This window comes from Macaca fascicularis, chromosome 2 (assembly GCF_037993035.2).
Source record: "Macaca fascicularis isolate 582-1 chromosome 2, T2T-MFA8v1.1".
Classification (NCBI taxonomy): domain Eukaryota; kingdom Metazoa; phylum Chordata; class Mammalia; order Primates; family Cercopithecidae; genus Macaca; species Macaca fascicularis.
The window spans coordinates 131,017,217-131,023,216 of NC_088376.1; the positions used below are offsets into that span (position 1 = coordinate 131,017,217).

The 6,000-nt window shown below is 39.7% G+C and overlaps 1 long non-coding RNA gene across 1 annotated transcript in view; it reads left to right on the top strand.

The window, feature by feature from the left end:
• Positions 1-5,067, top strand: part of LOC107128958 (uncharacterized) — a 300,530-nt gene extending 295,463 nt beyond the window's left edge. Inside the window, exon 7 of the long non-coding RNA XR_001488837.3 lies at positions 4,485-5,067. This is a non-coding gene — a long non-coding RNA (uncharacterized lncRNA). The remainder of the gene's footprint in view (positions 1-4,484) is intronic.
• Positions 5,068-6,000: the final 933 nt, after the last annotated feature.

The window sequence follows — 6,000 nt, forward strand, 5'->3', positions numbered from 1 at the left end:
CGCTGCCTTTAAAATGAAACAGCGAAAGAAGATAAACTTAATTTTTCTTTATATTTTGTTTTTTGAGATGGTGTCTTGCTCTGTCACTCGGTCTGGAGTGCAGTGCCACCATCTTGGCTCACTGCAACCTGTGCTTCCTGGGTTCAAGTGATTCTTCTGCCTCAGCCTCCCGAGTAGCTGGGACTACAGGCACACGCCACCATGCCTGGCTAATTTTTTTGTATTTTTAGTAGAGATGGGGTTTCACCATATTGGCCAGGCTGGTCTCATACTCCTGACCTCATGATCCACCCACCTTGGCTTCCCAAAGTGCTGGGATTACAGGCATGAGCCACTGTGACCAGCCTATATGTTCCTTTTTACCTATTTAAATTTTAAAAAGATTGAAAGTACCTACCCCTGTGTAACTATTCATGATTCTAAGCTGGTATTTAAAGTTGATCTTCTCAGTTAGGTATTTCCTAATTGTGCATCAAGTTTGAAAGAAGATGCATGCCCAACTACATTGGCCAGAATCTCTGATACACATGTTGGTTAAATAATTTATTTATAATGTGACAGATAGAAAATGACCAGACTATGCTGGTGATTAAGGTCTAAGTCTTTGTTATTGTAGGTCCATGGATACTCTATTATGAAAGAGGTGAATCAGTGGGACACATTTTTTTACACCCAGCCCCTAGGTTAGTGCATATATGTGTCTTTGTGGAATATTATGGAATGTCTGAACATAATTACATAATGTGTAGGAATACTACAATGTGTCTGAACCACACATTGCAATTAATGCTCTAGGGTTAAATAAAAATTTTGAAGGGATTAGAAAATATACAGTCTCTATCAGATAGGTACGGCTGAGTAAAAATTCACCCAAAATATGTTGACTTAAAATAACAATTGTGTATTTGGCTCATGATTCTGCTGGGCAGTACTAGTGTGTCTTCTCGTGTGTCTGTGGTCAGCTGTGAGTGACCACAGTGGAGCTGTAGCCTGGCTTTGGTGGCTTTGCTGATCAATGTGGGTCTGGCAGGTATCTGGGACCTCAACTGGCATAAGTAGGCTAACTGGCCTCTGACCCACATTGTCTCTCTTCCTCGTGCAGGCTAGCCCAAGGTTATGCTCATGACTGAGGCAGAGTCCCCAGAGACAAAGTGAGAACCCACATTGCTTCTGGAGGCCCAAATCTGGAACAGGCACTCAGCCCCTTTTGCTGATTTCAGATGGCCAAACATTCCATAGTCAGTTATCATCCAGTGGACTGAGAAATGCGCTTTACCTCTTGATGGTGCGCCATCAAAGCCATATTGCCAGGGGAATGGAAAGGGAGCCATGGTGGCCACATGATCTTGAGTTTTGGGAAAAGGGTGCTGAGTGAGGTGAATCATACATATTTTTAAAATTTTTAAAATTTTTCCGCACAGTTTGAAAAAGGGTAATTAATTTTAAACTTTGTTTTGGGACTGTGTCATAATTTGATACCTTTTATTTATTTTCACATTCTTCTACCACAATAATAATAGCTGTTATTTACTGAGCACTCACGACATGCTGGATACTATGCTGCCCAGGAGGCATTTTAGATACATTTACATTTTGCCATTACAATGTAAGGTAGATATTCTGATTTTTCAGAAGGGTAAACTAAAAATTTTATGAATTCAATTATGAGTACACCACACTGGGGTCAGGGATAGTGACTGGGAGAAAGCAAAAGGGAAAATAATTTAAATAAGGGCAATCCAACCAGCCACTCTACCCAGTGAGAGTACGTCCTACAGGAACTCTGAGTTGGACTCTGTGACTTTGCTGTTGCCTTGGTTATTTACAGCTTCCAGGTGCTTCTGAGGCTGATGGGATTCTGATATTTTTGTTTCCTCTTATTAGTATGGTCATAAATACCAGCTAGTTCCTTTATCTCATCTTCAATCAGAGAAAAAGTGATCAAATTAGTGTTAAAGCAAAAACCATCTATCTTGTATAGACTATGAGTTGTCGTTCAATCTCTGGTGTACCACATCACTGGGGAATTTTCAAGGGTAATTTTGGCGCTATGTATTTTTCCTTGAAGAGCTAAGGAAACTTCAGTAGGATACAAATTCAGTTAACTAGGTTGTATTTTCTGGAAGGAGATTTTAATGTTTGTGTAATAAAATGCCTTTCTAAAGTGGGGTATAAAATATTTATTCTGCAATCTTCAGATGTACTAATTTGGTTAAACACATCAGAAAAATAAGTGACATTACTATGATGATGTCTACAGCAATGCCATTTTGTGGCAGAACTAGACTCTGCATTGTGTTTTATGAATGAATCACTAGTTAATTAAAAAATATTCTGCAGGGAAGATGATAGTTTTGTTATTAAGAAATCTTTGCTGTTGATTATTATAAAGTTAATGTGGAAAACAGTATATAAATTGAAGTGAGCAAACCACATTATCTTAAAAGCATTCTGCTTTTATTTTTTACTGTTTAAATTTTATTAAAATATAATTTACATGGAGAAATGTGCACATGAAATTGGCCATTCAACATGTTTTCACAAACTGAAAACAACTGTGTGACTAGCACTCACAAACAAACATCTTAGAAGCCCGCTCATGCTACCTATAGACACAAATCTCCCTACTCTCCAGAGTAACCACTATTTGGGCTTTTTAATTGTATAGATTAATTTTGCCTGTGTTGTATTTCATAGAATAGAATCCTATATAATATGTACTTCCTGTGTGTGTCTGAGGTCTTTCATTTACCATTAAGTTTGAAAGATTGGCCCACCAGACTACATGTCATTGCAGATGGTTCATTTGCATTGATGATGAGTGAATATACCACCATTAATCCACTAAACTGGGATGAGCATTTGGGTAGTTCCTACCCAAATGGTAGGGGCTGTATTGGGCCATTTTTGCATTGCTATAAACAGATACCTAAGACTGGGTAATTTATAAAGAAAAGAGGCTTAATTGACTTGTGGTTCTGCAGGCTTTACAAGAGGCATGGTGTTGGCATCTGCCTGGCTTCTGGGGAGGCCTCAGGAAGCTTACAATCATGGTGGAAGACAAAGGGGGAGCAGGCAATCTCACATAGCAGAGCAGGAGCAAGGGAAAAAGAGAGCGTGTGTGTGGAGGGGTGCCACACATTTTTAAATGACCAGATCTCCTGTGAACTCAGAGCAAGAACTCATTTATCACCAAGGGAATAGTCCAAGCCATTCATGAGGAATTTGCCCTCATGATCCAAACGCCTCCCACTAAGCCCCACCTCCAACGCTGGGGATTATGTTTCATAAATACTTTAATATATCTTTTTATGAACACATGTCATATTTCTGTTGTGAATATATCTAAGAATGGACGTTTGGGTTATGGAGTGTGCATGTTTACATCTTTGGTAAGAAACATCACTTTTCAAAAGTGGTTGCCAATTCACTGCCATCAGAAGTATATGAGAGCTCCTAGTACTTGGTATTTTTCTTCTTTTTTATCTTAGCTAGTATGGTTTCCTCTTACTTAAAACACTGTAATGATTGAAGTTTCCTGTACTAAATATATATAATCTCAATGTTTCAGGTTAACAATTCTAAGAAGATAATTATTAAAAGACACCTCTGATGATTCAAGGGAAGATATTACTCTTAAAAGGATCACACTAAACTCACCTTCATGAAAACATGACACAGAATCATTAAAATTTAATTTAAAAGTGATGGTAGCTGGTTTGTGTGTATCTTTTGGTTTTCTTTATCTTTTCAAACCATTAGTAGTGACTAATCTATACTGTATACTCATTTAAAAATACTCAATGCAAAAGAATCTTTTTCTTTTCCTCATTGTGTCCAGTGACTTTGGTTCTCTTTCCTACCTATGACCGAGGTCTCAAGTTAGAAAACAGTATTTTCAAAGCAGTCTTGTGCATTACAATCCTGTGACACAATTCTATGCAGAAGAAATGCCTGTGGTTTTATTATCTTAGCATATGCCTCAAAGAAGATGCCCATCTGTACATGCAAGATTCCCTTTTGCATCTGAAAAGATAAAATGTCTCTAAAAATAGTAACTCTCTCAAGGGCATGTAATTTTTGTAGAATTGAAGGTTTCATCAGTATTTTGTTTGGGAGCTATGACTTATAAAGTCAGTAATAGAATTCTTGTGAATTGCTTAACTAAATTAGGAATTTAAAAGTTAAAATTACAGAAACTATAGGGAGGCACTCTTCAAAGTCAATAGTGGTATGACTTTAAAGTCACCATTTCTCAGTTGTAAGTATTGTGCTGCAATACAAAAGGCTTTATCAATCAAGGATATAGTCATTTTCAGATAATATCAATTATTTTGACTTAACATTAGTGCACAGATTAACTATTAATTATTTTAGTTATTCATTTAAAGTAAGCCTTATGTAAAGAGACTTTATATGCAGGTCATGACGGTTCTGAGGTGTATTATTTATTTATTTATTTATTTATTTATTTATTTATTTAGAGACAGAGTCTTCCTCTGACCAGGCTGAAGTGCAGTGGCGTGATCTCGGCTCACTGCAACCTCCGCCTCCCAGGTTCAAGTGATTTCCCTGCCTCAGCCTCCTGAGTAGCTGGGACTACAGGTGTGTGCCATCACACCCAACTGATTTTTTTTTTTTTTTGTATTTTAGTGGAGACAGGGTTTCACCATGTTGGCCAGGATGGTCTCAATCTCCTGACCTCGTGATCCACCCACCTTGGCCTCCCAAAGTGCTGGGATTACAGGCGTGAGCCACTGCACCTGGCTGTGTATTCTAATCTTATGGGTGAATAGCATCTGATATGAACAGAATATCTTTGAAACTTGTAAGCCAAACTTGCAGCTTTGAGGGAGATAAAGAAACCATTTACCAAACAATATGGAAAACACTAAAATCCCCAAAGAAAGGGAAAATTAAATGTAACTTTTACTAGGAATTTACCATATTAACATGTTTAGCGTCCTACCTGGCACATAAGTGCCCAATGAATGATAACCAAAAGAAAAAACAATAATGTTAAGTGCGGCTACTGGCTCTATTTTACAAATAAAGATGTTGAAACTCGAAGGGATTAGAATAAATAATTTGTTCAAATCATACAGCTGATAGGTTTGAGAGGTAGGATTCAAACTTATTAAACAAGACTTATCAAGTGCTTCCAAGATGGCCAAATAGGAAAAGTTCCCGTCTGTAGCTCCCAGCAAGATCGACACAGAAGATGGGTGATTTCTGCATTTCCAACTGAGGTACCTAGTTCATCTCATTGGGAATGGTTGCACAGTGGCTGCAGCCCACAGAGGGTGAGCTGAAGGAGGGGGGGGTGTCACCTCACTCAGGAAGTGCAAGGGGTGGATTTCCCTTTCCCAGCCAAGGGAAGCTGTGACAGACTCTACCTAGAGAAACAGTACTCTCCTGACCAAATACTGTGCTTTTCCCATAGTCTTAGCAACCAGCAGACCAGGAGATACCCTCCCTTGCCTGGCTCGGCGGGTCCCATGCCCACAGAGCCTTGCTCACTGCTAGCACAGAAGTCTGAGTTCGACCTGTGACTCTGCAGCTTGATAGGGGGAGGGGCGTCCACCATTGCTGAGGCTTGAGTAGCTCACAGTGTAAACAAAGAGGCCAGGAGGCATGAAATGGGTGGAGCCCACCACAGCTTAACAAGGCCTACTGCCTCTATAAATTCCAACTCTGGGGGCAGGGCATAGTAGAACAAAAGGCAGCAGACAGCTTCTGCAGGCTTAAATGTCCCTGACAACTCTGAAGAGAGCAGTGATTCTCTCAGCACCACGTTCGAGCTCCAAGAATGGACAGACTGCCTCCTCAAGCTGGTCCCTCAACCCCATGTAGCCTGACTGGGAAACATCTCCCAGTAGGTGCCAACAGACACCTCAAACAGGCAGGTGCCCCTCTGGGATGAAACTTCCAGAGGAATGCTCAGGCAGCAATATTTGCTGTTCTGTAGCCTCTGCTGGTGACTACAACAGACTTGCAGCT